Source organism: Malaclemys terrapin, chromosome 3, assembly GCF_027887155.1.
Source record: "Malaclemys terrapin pileata isolate rMalTer1 chromosome 3, rMalTer1.hap1, whole genome shotgun sequence".
NCBI classification, from domain to species: domain Eukaryota; kingdom Metazoa; phylum Chordata; order Testudines; family Emydidae; genus Malaclemys; species Malaclemys terrapin.
The window spans coordinates 23,922,428-23,940,657 of NC_071507.1; the positions used below are offsets into that span (position 1 = coordinate 23,922,428).

The window sequence follows — 18,230 nt, forward strand, 5'->3', positions numbered from 1 at the left end:
CAAGGGTGAATCCATGCTTTTCCTCAGCATTGTTCCCACCCCTGTGACATGCCCATCCCATCTAGTGTATCACCCCTGCAGAGAACTGGGGAAGAACTGTGCCTCCTGAGATGCATGTATTCCTCCCCTTCAGATGGTACATCTCCATTCCACCTGCTGCTACAGGCTGTTGTTAAATGACAGTGTAGCCCTATGGAAGCAGGTTATAGCAGGTTAGGCATCTAACTAGATGGAGCAGGTTCCACCACAGTCTAGCCACATGGGTCAGGAATTGTTAGTCACTTACATTTTAAGCTGTATCAAACCATTATACCTAGATAAGTAAAATAAATTAAAGGAAAACACTTTGATTGTTAAACTTAAACTGCTATAGACTTCAGGTGCCTGTTGGCTCGTTCAGGTCTGAAGGTGAATTTGAAAAAAAAAAAAGTAATTTCTAGCAGTTTGCCTCTGAAATTTATTAGTTCTTCTGATAACGAAGCTGCTGGCTGCTGCTCCTGCTGTCATGGAAACAGACATTGCTGGAAACAGGGAAGGTTGCTTTAAACTAATCACTATTTCACAAAAAAGAAAAGAGGTTTTTGCAGAATGATTAGTTTAAAAGAACCTGTCCCTATCTTTCAGCAGTCCAAATCTTAGTCTGCATGGCAGAGGGAGTGACTGCTGGCACACAAGTGATCAGCAATTGTAGAGGCAGAGAACTGGAAGTGCTGTTTTTTCTACATATTTTGGGACTCCTAAAGTGTATAGCGTATTAAATTGTATGTAATATTTTAAAATTACATAATCTTGTCACTGATTGGGCTTGTGGTTAAAGCACCAGGCTGCACCTCTGTAAATCTGATTTAAGTTCCCACTTCTGGCAAGTAACTTAATCTGTGTTTGAGTTCTGTCTATAAAATGGGCTAATAGAACTTCCTTTCTCCCACCCTCTGTCTTATCTATTAAGGTCATAAGCTCTTTTGGCCAGGGACTATCTATTATATACATGTGTACAATGGGGCTCTAGTTGCAGTTGGTGCTGCTAGGTATTGTACAATTTTTTTATTATTATTAATCATGACATCTAGGCAGGGACAGAAGTAAGTTAAAGGACTTACCGGTACGCCGGAGTCCTGGGGAGGGGTGTGGCCTCAGCCGGAAGATTTACCTTTAAATCAAGATGATTGGTCGATATGGTTAGCTGTGTACTGGATCTTGCTGGTATGCACTACTGGCCCGGACCGGCTTACTTTCACCTCTGCTGCACACCCCCCAAGGAATTTCCCATTACGCAGTCCAGTTGCTCAGGCTATGTGCTGGAGCTGGGGTTTGGGCCTTGCTGGATACATGTACTTTGCTCTGAAATAGCCTGGATTTGATGACCTTCCAGGCATACTGCAAATGACATCTATCTGACAGGACTCTTGGGAAGGGCTGAGGGTCTGCTTCTAAGAAGGTCTGCTTCTTAGATGAAGAAAGGTTGAAAAAGCCAGGCTAGCTGAGTTGCTGCTAAACTGACCATTTTAATGCCACTGAGATTTAAATTGTATTGTTAATGTTCTAGGGTACCTAGAACCTTCTGATAGGTGGCTCTCGAGTTAATTTATTTTGATTTAAAAATAAGTGTGAAGAGAGAATGAATCTCTTTTGAATTTAAATCATTTGCAATCTTGATGTAGCTGTGTTTAATCTACAAAACTCTGATGGGTTGCACACAGAAGTCAGAATTTGGCCATATATCTTCATCAGCTTGGAAGATAGGAGCTTATCTTCTCAGCTAATGTCAAGCTTGTCAAAACTCCTGTACAGTAGCTATTCTTTTCACAAGCAGGCTGGAAAAAATATTGGCATCCTATAGAGCCCAAATGTTTGACTCTACCCTTGGATTGCCCAGTTTTCAATAGTCTTGATCCCTTTCAATGCATTTTTTCCATTAGTCAAACAGCATAATGAATGAGTCTCACTCAAAAAAAATACAAATCACTCTAATGCTTCTTTAGCTGAACCCTGGACAAATGTGTTGTAACACAACATCAAAAGTGTAGTCTCCAGCCTTGTTGTCATTGTGATTCTACTGTGGTAGCTAAAATAAATGTACAAAATCCTCAAAATGGATTGTACAAGTGGCAAGCATTATATCTTAAATATAATTGTTGGATCTCTCGATTCTTTCTCAGAAACTCAAGGAGTTGAAGAATAGAGATCCATGTAGAATTTCATATAATATCTTGTTGCACAAAAAGTCTTCAAATGTAGTGGAAGTGATAATGTCACACACTGAACTATTTCAGTGATTTTATATGTAAAGACTCTTGCTGTTGTGCTGCACAAGTATCATCTGTTATAGAGGTTATTCCGTAATGTAATTTGTTTTGCTTAAGACTATCTGATATTTTTCCATTTCCTTTACATTTGAATCACACAATGTTTCTGTGCCTACATGAAGATGAAGCTAAGAAGACAAATAGATGAGAACAACATATCCTTGCAGTCCATACTTTCTCCATTCATTTTTATTTGCTCTGATTTTCAAGGTGTATTGGGAAACTAACTTGGATAAATAGGTGCATGGAGCTCTGTTACAATCTTTTGGCAACCCTAAGTAAAATTGGCAGGTAATAGAAAAAATATTTTAAAAACTATTACATGTCTGTCAAGAAACACACTGTGGATTCTTCAGCTGATTATCAAGTTCTGGTCCAATAGGAAATTGATTGCATAGAAAAGCCTGAGAACAACGTCATTGGTGCTAATATGGAGAATTTTGGCTCCCATGAAATACAGGGGAGAGCTTTGGAAATACACAGGTACTTTTTAGGAAGCCTGGGTGCATAATTTTGTATTAATTAAGAAATCTTAACAAATCTGCTGGGCAGTACACATACAGACAATGTATTAAAATTAAGCTATTACCAAAAAAATCACACTTTTGAAAAAAGTAAGTCTCTTCCTATATTCATACAGTGGATTAGGTTGTTGTTTTTTTAAGTGTCTTCTAAATTTGCAGGACATCTTTCATTCTGTTGCATTCACTGATCAAAAGAAAAAGAAGGGAATAAGGAAAAGACAACCGAAAAAACAAAACTTCAAATTTTTCAGAAGTGTTTTGTGAAAAACTTCAGAAACAACTATTCTATTTTAGAATGATTTAACAAAGTGCAATTTTGAGGGATTTCTTTTTTCACTTAGATGTGCATATTCTACATAAACAGTTTTATATTATATCAAACTATATAGTAGAATTTGATACAAGCACCGATTTGACAATATGATACAGTTGAACAGTAGTGTAGTGTGAGGCTCATTTTGGCTTCTCTAAATTTTTCTTATCATATGTGATGCCTACCTGTTAGGGCTTGTCTGTCTGGAGAACTATTCTGGATTAGCTCCATATGTGAATGCTTCTTCTGGAATAAAAGTACCTATTCTTAATTGTTTTATTCCATTTTAGAGTAAACTAATTCAGAATAAGGCACTCCTATTCTAGAGGAAAAAAGTATCCACACATGGACTGAATCAATAATAGTTAGTCTGCTTTAAATGCCTTGCCTTATTCTGGATACATTTTCAATGCATGAGAGAAAAGATAATGTTTGTCTCCTCTGCTCAAATGTACCTAGTATCCCATAAAATGTAACAGTCAATTACTTCTAGGATGAAAGGAAAAAGCTGTGATCACTGTTCTCATTCTATGAAGGCTACAAAATTTGTGATTGAGCTGAAGTGAATAAACTACTTGCTATAATATCCTTCTGACAAGATATTTTTATCTGGGGCAGAATGTTTGAACATATAATAAATGCCTGACAGCTACTGGAATAGCCCCCAAAAAACAAACAAACAAAAAACCAGCATGAACCTATACACAAGTAAAGAATAGTGCTTTTCAAATCCCAAGTAAGGCAATATATCAGCAAACTCTTCTCTTCTGAAATCCTGTAGTTTGACAAAAGAGATTACTAGGCCAGATTCTGATGAATTATACCAGTGTAAATCTGGAGTAACTCCACTGGAGCTATATTGATGTAAATGTGATCAGATTCTGACCCACTGCAGGGCTGCCCAGGGTGTGTGTGTGTGTGTGTGTGTGTGAATTTGCCCTGGGCCCCGCAGGGGCCCCACGAGTCCTGGCCCGGCGGTGGTCCGGGTCTTTGGCAGCGGGGGGCCCTTCAATCGCTCCATGTCTTTGGCAGCACTGAAGGGCCCCCCGCCGCCAAAATCCCCCGTGAGCCCTGGCCCACCGAAATGCCGCTGAAGACCCAGATCACCGTTGGGTGAGTACAAGCGCCACAGCTCCCCCGCTTTGCCCCAGGTCCCCTGTATCCTCTGGGTGGCCCTGATCCGGAGCCTTTCACATCCCGGGAACTGAAAAAATGCAGTATCGGTCATCTGCAAAAAGCCAAACTCACCCTTTTCTACCAGAAATGGTCTACAGCAAGTTTACAGAAAACAAAAGGGTTTTTCTGGCCCTCCTATATGTTGTTTCATGAAGTGCCACCTGTAGCATTAAATGTAAACAGTATATTGCTGAATTAAGTGGGCCAAATTCTGCTCAGTAAAGTGCAAACCATTGCTTTCAGCAAAGTTGCCCAGGTGTAACTGAGAGCAGAGTTTTGGACTAGAGTGTTTCATTAATACAGTAGCATGGAAGCCCAGCTATTATGAATGGCAAAAGAGGTTAAATTTGGTTACAAAGTTCAAGGAAAGTTTATTTCTCTGTTCCCTCATTTCTTTCCATTGCCACTTTTCTCTTCATTTATGTGGCAGAGTTTACAGTAATGGAATATGGTATAGTGCTGTGTCTCCAAGCACTCTAAGGAACAGATCCTCAGCTGCTATAAATTGACATAATGTCAATGGAGCTTGACAATTTACACAGGCTGAGGGTCTTTACCTAAGTGACTTGATAAAGAAAACCGCTTTATATTCATCTTAGAAGTAAATTGAGAAGGGGAGAGTGGCAGCAACAGGGGAGGAAATGAAACAGGGCTTTGATGTAGTATATTATAATAATAGTATGTAATAGAAGCAGGCAATTTCTTAACGTTTTGGTGATAAACCATGTTCGCTCTGTTTTCAAGGCTTACAATACTGCAAGAGTGATCTGATGATATCAGGTATACATTTATATGGAATTACAGCAAAAGAACTACATTGTTCCATTGTTAATATTCCAATTATTTGCATGCATGTTTGTAAATTGTTGCACAACTGCAGGATATTAAAGCCCAAGCTAATAACAGAGATGGAAATAGAACTCAGTACATCCAGACTCTCAGCCCTAAATTTCATCCGCTAGACCAAAATTTGTGCATGTGTGGGAGAAGCATATGCCTCCTCTAATGCCTCTTTCAAAATTCACACCAGAAAATAATTGTTTTAAACTGGCTTATTGATCCGAACGTCAAAAACATTTTGACAGCTGATATTTTGGTGTTTTCACTGAATTTCAGAACTTTGTGAAATTGGAAGTCCTATGTGACTATGGAGCAAAATCTAAAACATGCATTTCAACCGAAAATCAAAGCCCCTTTCATTTTGGATATTTCACTCAGCTCAGTTCACAGCAGGCTAACAAGATAATTAAAAAGTCAAAGGTTGATATATTTTTTTTTTGTCAGTGTGTTAACATCCCCTCTGAAAGCTTTAGGTGTATCATAGATTTGGTGATACATGAACCATTTCAGCTGGAACTCCGCATTTGTAATGTATTGTGTCTGTGCTCTCAGTTACAAACTTTGGTATATAAAATAACCATTCAGATAGTGTTAGCTCTAGAAAACAAAATCACTAGCATGATTCTTTTAAAAATTGCCTTTTCATAGGTTACAGCTGCCTGGTTTATGGAACTGTGGAAACTTTTGAAAAGCCTTTATAAAGATGGACTTTAGTCAGTTATTTTATGCATAAATCAGTGTATTGTTCAGTGCAGTAGAACCCACCACTGCTATCCAAAAATTAAAGTACCTGCATATTGTTTTTACAATTACCCATACCTCTATTAAGTAGCTCCAATTAATATTCATACATTACTTTAATGCTTCTGTTTATTATTCTTTTTGTGATAAGGTACACTCAACTATTTTTTTCACCATTTGGACTAATTGTGGGCATAAAGTAACCAACATTTTGCAATAGATATTAAATTGGTTGAAACATGCCTCTGCATCAGTCCTGCTTTTGTGACTTTTAGTTGCAGATTACATTTATTGGGCCACATTTAGCTCCATTCGCATATTGACTGATCTGTTGTTGTTATTAGCAAAGTCATTATTAGCTAATGGTGGTTTTAGAATCTACGTGAAACAAGTGGTTGGTTCTGCTGTCTGAAGAGGTGTCCCAACCCCCTCCCACACTGCACACCTTACCCCAAACCATCAGAACTGATGCTAATTGACAACCTTATTGATATTCCCAATCTGGACTCGGAGGGGGAAAAATATCTTCCCTTCCCAGTCCTCATCCACAAGCCTAGCTCCACCCATTTCAGATGCCAAAATGAGACTCTGCTCACAATAGATTTTGCAGATGTTCATATATGATCCTGCTGCTCTGCTGGGCTCCACAGGATTAGTTCTCCTTCAGCTGGGTTTGGACACTTCCCTGGGCAAATATGAAAATAGGCATTGTCATATGATTTCAGCTCCAGCTTCTGGAATCATGTAGTAACTAGGTAACTAGCTTCTTGTTTCCAAAATAAATTTGAAAATTTCAACTTAGAGTGGCTGATCTAGTGATGTGTGCAGGCACATACTAGCCATATGAGAGGCAACAGCAGCCACTGGAGCAGGGAAGAAGCTTGCATTGTTACACCAGACAGAAGCTTCCTATACCAGGCCAGGCAGGTCAAGGAAGCTGCCTTTCTGCTATATCTTTCTGTGAATAGACAGCTTCAGTCGTTACTGTGGATAATCCATCAGTTGTCACAAATACTAATGTTCACTTAAAGGTTTAAAAGGGCTGGATTTCAAAGAAGAATGCTGCTAAACAAAACTTCAAAAATCCCTTTATAGGCAATATTTACATACAAAGGGGATGTCTGCTACCAAGTACATGCCTCTCAGAAACCCTAGGCAAGTACTCAGGGCTACTATCCCTCCTGCCAGTCACACTGCCATGGCTACACTCCATTTTTAGTATCCTTGCGCTAACTCTTATCAAGCTACTGCATCTCATCAAGATGGAAATTGTACCCCAGCTCCAACACATACCCTCCATCATGTGAAAAGAAAAGCCCTTTCTTTGTCACCTAAGGCATATTTATGATGCTTTTTTCAGGTCTATAGAACTTAGCAATATCTGACAGCCTCCTTTTCAAGTCAGCATGTTGACCTGTGTTCCATGCTTCAGCACTGCTGATTCAGATAGCTTGAAAGGTACTTGTCAGTAACAGAGGATTCTGATACAAAACCAGGTACAAAAGATCTCTTTGACCTCGGGTTACTAACTACTGAGCATCTGAAGAAGACATTTGAGCTATAGAGCTATTATATTACATCTTATCTCTTGGTCTGTTAAGATGTATCACATTACCCATCTAGTTCATTTTTGGAGGTCTTGTCAGACTTCTGAAATACAATAGCATAGATCTTCACAAGTGCTCACAATTTTAAACTTGTGCAAACTTCTTTCTTCTACTTTCAGGGCATCCCAAAGATAAACCTGGACAGTGAACATTCAGTCAATTATGCAGATTAAGTTCCTAAGAACATGTACCAATATGTATGTAGACCAATGTCAATTAAAAATGTCCTGAGCTGCAGGCCCTTCATTGAAAACTCCCAAATGTAAGAACTATTAGAAGAAGCACAGTGGATCTCAAATATCGCAGTAGTACAAATGGACATTTTGAGACACCTTCTATTATTAATATCAAGAAAATTCAGTAGATGAACAGATAGACATGGCAGGTGAACTACGCTACCAGTTAAATACAGTGAGGATGTTCCTAGGAATGTAACATGATTTCAACTTTTTTTCTATCAAATCTGGGAGGTCTATGATGATGGGCATGGACTCCCTTAGATTCTCAGCTACTGGAGGACGTAGCTGGATCAAGGGTAAAATAAAGTGGCCCAGAGGCTAATCTAAGTTAGGCCAAGGGCTGTTCAGCAGGAACAGAAAGGAGACTTAGAACCACCTTTCCTCGTCCACCCACCTAATTCTCAGTTGCACCAAGTATAAATTTGACATAGTTAAAAATTGAGTCCAAATTTGTGTTTTAGCTTTCTTTCTTCTCTGTGCTTTCTCTGGGTTGGAATCCAGGTCTTTCAAAATACCTAAATTTTAGCCAATGGGTTAGGAATACTAAGATATTAAATTGCTTCTACTTCACCTATCACTTTTATTCCAGCTGCTTAAGAGACTGTAGACCGGGGTTCTCAAACTGGGGGTTGAGACCCCTCAGGGGGTCGCGAGGTTATTACATGGGGGGTCATGAGCTGTCAGCCTCCCCCTATGTGAAAGGGGTCACCGCTACAAAAGTTTGAGAACCGCTGCTGAAGAGTAACTGTACAGAATAGCTCATAATAAAACACAAATCATCAACTCATTCTGTGCTGAAGTCTCTAAATATCGATTCAGAGATTTCAATGCAGAAAGAATGGATCATTTGTCTTCAGTTACCAATTGCTTGTGAAAAGTTGTTGTGTGGGGTTTGCTTTTTAAAATTAAATTACCTATTGCCTAAAATCCATCAGTGGCTAAAGATAAATAGATCCAATATATCCCATACTTGATTTGGGTTATCATTAGTGCTTACCTGAACTGAAATGTGGTTTCCAGGAAAATATTTTCTTTGGCAAATTGATGTTGGCATAATTTCTCTTCCAATGAGAAATTTCTAAATGAACTACTTGTTTCAAATCAGAATTTCTAAATGTAATTTGTTTTGCCTTGAAATTTCATTCCATTTCAGTTTTTCCATTGGAAAAAGGGGAGAAGTGGTAAAGTGTGGCAGTTAGGTTTTTTGAGTGGATGTATAGGCCAAATGATATTGTTTCATTTCCTTAAAAGACAAAAGTCTGCTCTATCTAGTTTCTTGTGTGAATACTAACTATTATGAGTTCAAAATCACTTCCCATGTATATTCTTGAATGTGTGTATCAGAATGTACTTCTACCAACACCACTGTTAGTAAATGTTTGCTACAATATTCAGAGGGAGGAAGCACTATAGGGGTGTGAGCACAGTCAAAAAATTTGTGATTATTCATGGACAACTTGAGGTGTTCACCTATCTCTACTTTCTGTTTCAAAGGATTCCTTTTGCAGGTGATTGAAAGCATTCTCACCTCCTTGGGTGCTCTTGAGTAATTTATAATGAGCTCCTTCTGACTAAAGTAAAAAAAGGGATGGTTTTCTCCATTGAAATTCTCAAACTATTTATGCATACAGATATCACCTGGGTTCACTGGTGTTTTTTTACTCGAGGGGGCTGGTACAATGGTCCCTGGAAGTTTAGTAAAACAGCATATTGTCCAAGTCATCAGGGTTAACAGCACCCCCTGCATTTATAGAGCTTAAGCAGCCAAATCATAGAAGCCTCTTGTGTGGAAGTACTAGCTGAGGGGGCTCCTTATATCATCTCCTCCCATGGTGCACTTGGACTATGACAACCATAATGTTATGCTAACAGGTACTAATGGCTGCCACCAAGGGACCCTTTGAACATAAAAAGTCACAGACTCTGCTAAAGCTAAGGGTGTGCCAAGTCCTCTTTCATGTTCAGTGGAAGCAACAATTAAGTCCCTTAATGTAGTGTAACAGTTGTAGACAATAGAAGCCTAGCCACATAGCCAGGTCAGACCAAACCTAACCCAGCTAGATTGCCAGGGGTTTTCCTGGAGTGCAAGTGCAGGTGCTAGGTCATTGGTAGCAAGCTGTGGGTGGGTTGGTATGAAAAAGCCAGGAGAAGGGGTTGAGTGTGACTCTGAAAGGAAGCAGAGAGCCAAATCTTCTTGGACACAGAGCTCAATGGAGTGACATACTTGGGGATTTCTGAGACAGGAAACTGCCTGCTGTTTGTTTCTCCTGTATTCAGGAAAATGAGACTTAGTGTAAATTTTTTAATAAACAAGATTGCACCAAGAATATACCTAACTCGTATCACTGATTTCTCATCCTCAGGAAAACCCTGCAAGGCTCCATATATTAGCTAGCTTCTTGGGCCAATGAGGCAACAATTTTGGCTAATACTCTTTTAAACTTCTCAAATTACATCATCTTGGCAACAGGATATCCGGAAACTTCATGCCAAGCCACCAATTATTGTCAAATAGAGTTTTTAAGAAATTAGAAGACTTTGACATACTGTCCTTCTCTACTACTGGGAAACAACAAAATGAAGGGAATGAGGTAACTAGACACTGTAGGGAACTGAGATAGTGTTTCAGAGTAGCAATAATTGCCATATGTTCTGGATGCATTTCCTTCCTTAGACTTGGATGCCTCTTTGATTCCTTTCAAATAATGCTCTGTTTTGGCCTGAAGCTTAAATGTTTCCGTTTGCTATTTTTACTGTTTTTTAAGTTTCGGCTACTTAAGTCCAGTCATTAATACTTCTTACCTCAATATGTCTTGTATGTGTCACAGAAGGTCATCCTTTCTCAGTTCACACTAACAGTGATGTATCATCTTTCTTTCTAAGGTGAGTGTGAAGCAGTCAGCCATACCAGTCTATCTCACCACTGTTTGTCTTACCATCTGTCTTGTTCCTGTGGGTAACGTATAATTGACAGTTAGGGTAATTAATAATGCCGTGGGGTCTTTTCTGTTACCTGTTGTTTATTTCAATCAGAATATACCAGTTCATGGAGAACTAAGGGAATAGTAGCATTTAATCATGAAGAACACAGAGAACTGGACACGGTTTTAAAATATTCATAAGGATGGAAACAAGGGGAAAAGGTGTAAGCAGCCTTTTAATGCCTGTCTTTATATAGCCTGCAAAGCAGACATTACACGACTTCTTTGCAATGCACCTCGGAGGGGAGTTGGGTGAACAATTCACAACAAACAATTTATTTAATGAATTTAGCCCTTGTTCCTGTTCACAAATTATGAGCAGACTGCAGTCTGACAGGCTTATTTGATGTATGAAATTGTTTGATAAATGTTCTGTGCAAACATATGTAGATTTATAGATTGCTGTGTAACTCTTTCCTATGGGTATTCTGTATTTGTAGCTGACACTGGAGCTCCGTAAGTGGTCATCTAAGTTACATGATATTGCTTCTGGTCCATCTTTGGATGACCATAAAACACAGGGAGAATTTCTAAGGTGATGCCCCCTCCCAACAGGGATTCCATTTGGTAATTATTTGGAACATTTGTAAAGCAAAGTTTTGATCCTGTGAATGTTCACAAAAAGCAGCATTAAAATGGTCAAATCATAACTGTAAATTCTATGTTTCAGTCACTGAAATGTTCCTGAGTCTTTCGTCGGTATTCACTAGAGTGTTCAGACTGCTCTATCTAGGAATTTGTCAAGAGTCTACACTGATTTTTGAAATAGAAAAACTTGTCCAAGGAAGCCTCTCTGGGCTCATTACTATTCAAACATGTCATTTTTATTGTTCCTGGGACTTTACAGATTGATTGCAATATTTATTGTTAACTGTATATTCCAATTAGTTGCTGAAAGCAAGTCAAGAAAAAAGAGAAACTTAAGGTAAAATTTTCAAAAGCACTTAGGGGCCTAAGACCCTTTTGCTTTCAATGGTATTCAGGTGCTTTTGAAAATTGTATTATGTAGTAATCTTGTTGGACTATCAATAAGCAGGAAAACTTAAAGAATAGGCCTAGAAAGACTTCAATACTGAAAAATAGAACCCCTTCCATTTTTTCTCTACTCAAGTGTTCATGAAAAAATAGGTTTCCCACAGTTGGGGAAGACCATTTCCTGCAAAAAAACCACCCTGAGGAATGGAGCTGGGAGTCCAGGCAAGATAAACCATGGGGCCCTTTTCACTCACACTTAGTTTGTTGATCCACAAATATTACTAGTGCATTGGAATGGTTTCTGAGAAGATGAGTGGGACTCTTCCAAGATTGGAAAAATGCAGTGGAATAATCAGAAAACAATCAGGAAGGGAAGAGAAGAAAAGAAACAGTTGCCAAGGACTTCTTAGGTTCTCTGGAAAACTGGAGAGAGACACAGTTTCTCTGGTTGTGAAGTGTGACAATTGTAGCTAGAAAGATTCAATGAGAAACTTCTGGAGTTTGTAGTTATAATGAGGAATACATGCTAGAAGGGCTCACAGAAGTTTCAACATGCTGAAAAATAGATCTAGTGGACTGCAATGAGAAAACAGAATTCTGGAAGTGGGTGGGAAAGAGGGGTCTGCTTAATAAGCAAGAGCTAATATATTTGGGTATAATCTGTGATCAGTACCTGTCCTGTCTTAATTGACAGAGAATGACAGTTGCCTTGAAACAAGTATATAAGTAGGCCATGTGGAGTAACCTATATGTGAGGGAGAAGGGGGAATGAATAAAAGGGTTTGTGGGCTGGTATTTTTGCAGAGGCTAAAGGGGGTTCTGCTTCCTTTACTCTGTGTGCATGTTTCTTCCTTGGTTTGGCCCCTTTTGATTCCCTATCACATTTCCTAAGAGTTTAAGGTTAGCCCACTATCCAAGTTATGTCTGGATATTTCCATTCTACCTAGTAATCTTCCCTGTATTTTCAATGAAGTATGCGTTCTTTGCTACTGCAGCTAAGCTGTTGTGAATTGGTACTGCCCCATTGCACCTCAGAGATGGCTGCATTTCTTCAGTGGGTGAAGTGATCACTAATTAGAATCTCTTAATTGCTTTGGGATCTCTCTGGACAATGGGCACTCTATACATGTAAATTGTTATTTACACACAGCCTACAGTCAGACATCTGAGTAGTAGTAATCTGCAGAGTTTTCAGTTGAGAAACTCCAGAATATTCAGTCATCTTCTGGCAATGGCATTAAGGTAGCGTTCAGCTAAAAATGTACTCCGATATCTCAGAACACACCTACAGAGAAGGATTTAGGATTTAGTCACAGTGGACTAGCAACTCAACATGACCTCCCAGTGCAATGCTGTGGTAAAAAGAGCTAATACAATCCTTGAATGTATTAACAGGGAGCAGTAAGTGTGTGGTGACTTTAGCTCTGTATACGGCCTTGGTGAGACCAGTGCTAGAACACTGCAGCCACTTCTGATGTTCACACTTCAAAAAGGATGTTGAAGACTTGAAGATAGTGCAGAAAAGGGCCACAAAAATGGTGTGAGGGCTGGAGGGAGTGCCGTTCAGTGAGTTAAAGCTCATTTTCTGACTATGCTGGAAGAAAAACCACATCCAGAGTTTCCAGTCTAATTAGGCTGCAACCTTATTCTTAAGTGTCTGGGAGTACCTGAAAGATAAAAGTGTACAGTGCAGGTAATTCCATAATCATTTACATATGCCTGGGGGAAGGCTGCTGCCCTCTGTTCCCGTTTGTCCTTCCTGGTCTCCAGCCAACCCACTGCTAGGAGCTTGCCCCTCTTCCCCAAAAGAGGGATGCGGGGAGTAGGTTGACTCCCTCCTGTACCAGTCATAGGAGCCCCAAACATCCCTGTTTTCTTTCTTTTAAAGAATACTTCCTTTAACAATCCATTTTCTGATCACCATATCCCTTCCACAATGGAGTTCCTGTGCTGGACATCCACCCCAAATTTACCTGATGAGTTGTGACATCATAGCCTAATCCCTGTGTGACAGAATGTACCACTGTGTTCACACCCTACATGCTATTGTAACAATCTTTGTACAAATTATGCCTTGTGAGTTATTTGAAAACTTATAATTTGCTGTCAATCACTGTTCTGATAAAATGTGTGGCAACATTGTGTATGATGTTATAAGACTCCACTGTTTGGTGTTATTAACATATGTTCCAAACTGAGGTTGGCAAACAAGCCTGTCTCAAACAAAGGGATGTGTGCTCTGCTTAATTTGCATTTAAGCGGTAAACAGAGTCATCAAGCAGGAAGGGAAATAAAGGAAGCCCAAACAGGTGAGAAAAAAGCAGCAGGGAACATCCTTCTCCATAGACTTTTTCAAGAGGGGGACCGAAACTATAAAAAGGAAGGACTAGAAGTAGAAGGAAGAACTAACACACCCAGGCACACACATTCCTCCTGCCCCCCGCCGCCCACCCATCACATTGACTGCACCTGAAACAGCAAAGAAAACCTTTGTTAGATACTGGGAGAAGGGATCCTGACCTAAGAAGTTTGGTCAGTAAGACGTCTGAAAGCATGTGGTGAGAACTTTATCTTTATTTTTTGTAACCATTTCTGACTTTTATGACTCATGACTTGTACTCACTTAAAATCTGTTTGTAGTTAAACTTATTTTTCTTGTTTAACCTTGTTCAAATTGAAGTATTTGGGGAACTCCATTTGGGTGGCAAGTTGTGTGTGTGTATGATTTCTACTAAAGATATAAAGGACTGTATTGTCCAGGAGAGGGCTGAGCAGTATAGGACATACATTTCTGGGGGAAAATCTGAGGTTGGAAATGTTCTGGGGTCACCTTGAACTATAACAGAGGTTGATGACAGCCACACTAACCCAGGTGTGGTTGGCAGGCTACAATTACACACACACACACACTCAGGATGTGGTTTGCATGCTGGACAGCTGTTTGTGAGCAGCCCAGGTGGAAACTCTTTCAGCAAGATATCCTAAGGCTCCCAAGATTGCAGGGCAAGGGTGGCACAGCTGCCATCTGTATTGAAGCCAGGAATGTCAACCCAGTTTAATTTTTTTTTTGCCCCAACTATGCCCCCACTGTGTTGTGGGCAGGTGAAGGAAAACCTACCTCTCCTTGCCCAATCTAAGGTGAGGGGAAAAAATTCATCCCTAGTCCCCTGTGAAAGGAGCGACCAGCTTAATGCCCATAGTGACTCATGAGAAACCTGATTTTTAACCACTTCCATGGGTGGGAGGGTGGGAGCTGCTCTACTTGGTCCAGGTATGAGGGCTTTTTCCTGCACTGGTGTGGACATAAATAGTTCCCCCACTCTTCTGGTCCCTTGGGGCAAAGGGTGGGAGGAGGATGAATTAGCCGCCCCAGGCTGACCTGATATGAAGCTGCCATAGCAAGTAACTCTCTGGCTTTCTAGCCTCCAAAGGAGCAACACTCCTTTTCTGACAAGCCGGACTGTGACCCCCATTGCTTAATGTGAAGTGAGGTCATTGTCCAGCTATGCCAGAAGACACTGGATATGGTTTAATTATGCCACTGCTTTATTCCTAAATGTCTGGGAATACCCAGAATACCCAGGAGTATAGGAAACAGATCTGCTGTGTTACTTTAGGAATTGACTCCTAGGATAAGGCCCTAACCCCTAGACATGTATCTGAGAGCAGCATCTGATCCTTGTTCAGCTGAACAAGATTATCATTTTGGGTGGGGGCAGCACCTTTTGCTGTTACCTCTGCATTTATCAAGTGAAATGCCGCAACTCAATATTTGGGTGACATCATTCATGTTGCCTCTGTCATGCTGTCTGGACTGGTACACAACCATGACTGCCAACTTCAAGGCCGACTGTCAAAAGCAGGGCAGACACTCTCAACTGGCTGTATGTTCTATAATTAGATTTCCAACCCAGTAACAAATGCAAACTCCTGAAGCACTATAACACTCTTACCATAGAGCCATAGACAGTCCCCATGGGCATGCTGGTCTATCTTGCTACCCAAGCAAGCCGGACTTGGTGATAATTGGTTGCCATACACCAAAGATCACACAAGATTTGGGTAGCTTTCAGTTGCAAGAGACCAGTCACTTACCCCAGGTCAATTTGTATCTCAGATCTCTCAGCAAAGATAATGCTTGTAGCCAATCCTATAGTAAACTAATTGAGGATTTATTACCTGGGGAAAAGAAATAAATTATATGCTAAAGCAGGCACACATATATACAAATGAGTTAGTCTATGGTTTTGAAAGGTCAGAGTAATCTGTCAGCAGTGAATGTCTTTTAGAGCTAAGCCAGACTGACTATGGTGATCTCTGCTTCTGTTGCATAGTTCCAGCCCTGTGAGAGTCCAAACAACAAAGAGAAAATTTTCTTGCAATCCTGTTTTATCCTCTTCTTCCAGCATTCAAGCTAATGAGATGGGCTTTCTTGCATGTAGCACCTTCATGGGTGTGAGAGGGCATAAACCCAGCCTTTGTATTGTGATGTTCCACAATGGCCCATTTAGTTTTGATCACTCTTCTTGATGGAGGGTGTACCATTAGTCCTAATTAGGTTCAGAGTAAGCATTTTTATAATTGTAAAGCAAAACTGTGTATCACCTTATAGCATTATATATATACAGATATTACAAGTGAAATTAATGCATTTGGCAGCTTCCAAGCATTCCATAGAGTCCAAACACTAAACACATTCTCATAAGTCTAAGGGCTGATCCACACAACACAGAAGGTCAACATAAGGCAATTTATGTAAACCTAATTATGTCAGTGTCTACATTACAGCCTTCCTTCCACCGTTGTAAGTGCCCTACTACACCAACATAATAACTACACCTCCACGAGAGATGTAGGGCTTATGTTGGTGTAGTTAGGATGACACATTGTCTGTGTAGACACTGTGTCCCTTACATCAGCTGTTGGCTCTCCCCTGGAGAGATGGCTGGCTGGAACCTGCTTCCATCTGGAAGCTGGGGGGAATGGACCCCATTCCCTGCTGGAAGCCATGGCAAAAAGCCCCAGAGGCTTCAAACCCCATTCCCAGCTGAGAGGCAGGGTGAGAAGCTCCAGTGGCTTGCTCCCAACCCACTCCCAGCTGGGAGCCAGGCAGCCTTGTCAATTTCACGGCTCACTGAGTAAGTCGTGAAATTTACAAGGCTGCTTGTCTCCCAGTGGGGAGCAGGGGGCGGGGAGAAGCTGGGGCAGCTGGAACCAGCTTCCCGGAGGTGGGAAGCCCTGGGTGGCTCCCTCCGGCTCCCGGCAGGGAACAGGGAGGGGAGAAGCCCTGGGTGGCTTTCCTCATTCCTGGAGGGAAAAGGGAGCAGAGGATGGGGTAGCCCACCAGAAGCCCGGGAGCTTGTAGGGAAGCCAGGCTCCCAGCAGGGAACTGCCAGCATAGCTGAGAGACCGGGCTCTCAGCTCCCCGTGCTGCCCTTCTTAGGTCAGTGGAAGTGCTCCATGGAAGTGCAAACCATGATGATGAGCACCATCCACGCAAGAAGGATAGTGTGGACCTACCTACTGTAAATAGACTTACATTTCTAGGGTAGACATATCCTAATACCTATCTTGAACAATACTAACATACACGTGAGCTGGTCTGGTTTCCAGCTATGAATTTCAGTACTGAGCTTATGCCTACAGCTGGCACCTGACACTCCAGGCAGGAAAGAGGTCACAATGAGAGAGAACTGCAAGGATCACTGATAGTGAATACCAGCTTATCACCTCCATATATAGTGCTGTCCACTAACAGAAACATGTGATTTCATTGTGTAGAGTTCCTCAGCTTTCCTTCTTAGTTGTAGGAACTAAGTGTTCTTGTGATAGGGTCCTGCACCATTCCCTATTGGCTACAATGGAAAACCATAGGATACCACACAGTGCAGAAACACAGGACCAGTGGCAATACCAAAATAATTACCTGGTGATCTGAAAAGCTGCTCTGTTTTCCTGTTAATGTAGTAATTAAAGTCAGACACAGGATCCCATGTGCTAACCACAAGACAGGGAAACTGCTCAGTGAACAGCACTGTCAATTACTTAACTTACAGTAATGAAATCCAGACTTTCAGCTCAGTGGACGATGCCTAATTGGAAGAGCTATCAAATAAAGAGAGAGAATATATTTGCATACTGAAGAATTGAATTTGTTTAATATTCTGGCACAGATGAAAATCTAAAGAGAACTGAAACAGAGTAATGCTAAAAGTAAAGATATTAACAAAGGAAGAGATTAGGGATTTTTCTATAATGACTTCTTAAAGTCTTTGGTCCTGTGGAGCTATTGTAAAGATCAGAAACAAGACAGTGAATTATATTTAATTGCTAGAAACAAATATCCTACTGCCAGTTAGTAAAAATGTCATTTGCCATCTGATAGCAGAGAGAGATGTTTCATTAAAACACAATATGAGTTTCTATCTACCTTCACATAATTTTAACTAGAGATTATCAGATTTGAATCTGAACAGTGTGATTTGAGCCAATGTCTAATTTTAACCAATCAGACAGCATTACAGGTGT

At 40.5% G+C, this 18,230-nt stretch overlaps 1 long non-coding RNA gene across 1 annotated transcript in view; it reads right to left on the reverse strand.

The window, feature by feature from the left end:
• LOC128835142 (uncharacterized) overlaps positions 1-11,505 on the reverse strand; it is a 36,421-nt gene extending 24,916 nt beyond the window's left edge. Inside the window, exons 1-2 of the long non-coding RNA XR_008444579.1 lie at positions 10,549-11,505; positions 6,497-6,585 (exon numbers count right to left, since the gene is read on the reverse strand). This is a non-coding gene — a long non-coding RNA (uncharacterized LOC128835142). The remainder of the gene's footprint in view (positions 1-6,496; positions 6,586-10,548) is intronic.
• Between the last annotated feature and the right edge of the window lie 6,725 nt (positions 11,506-18,230).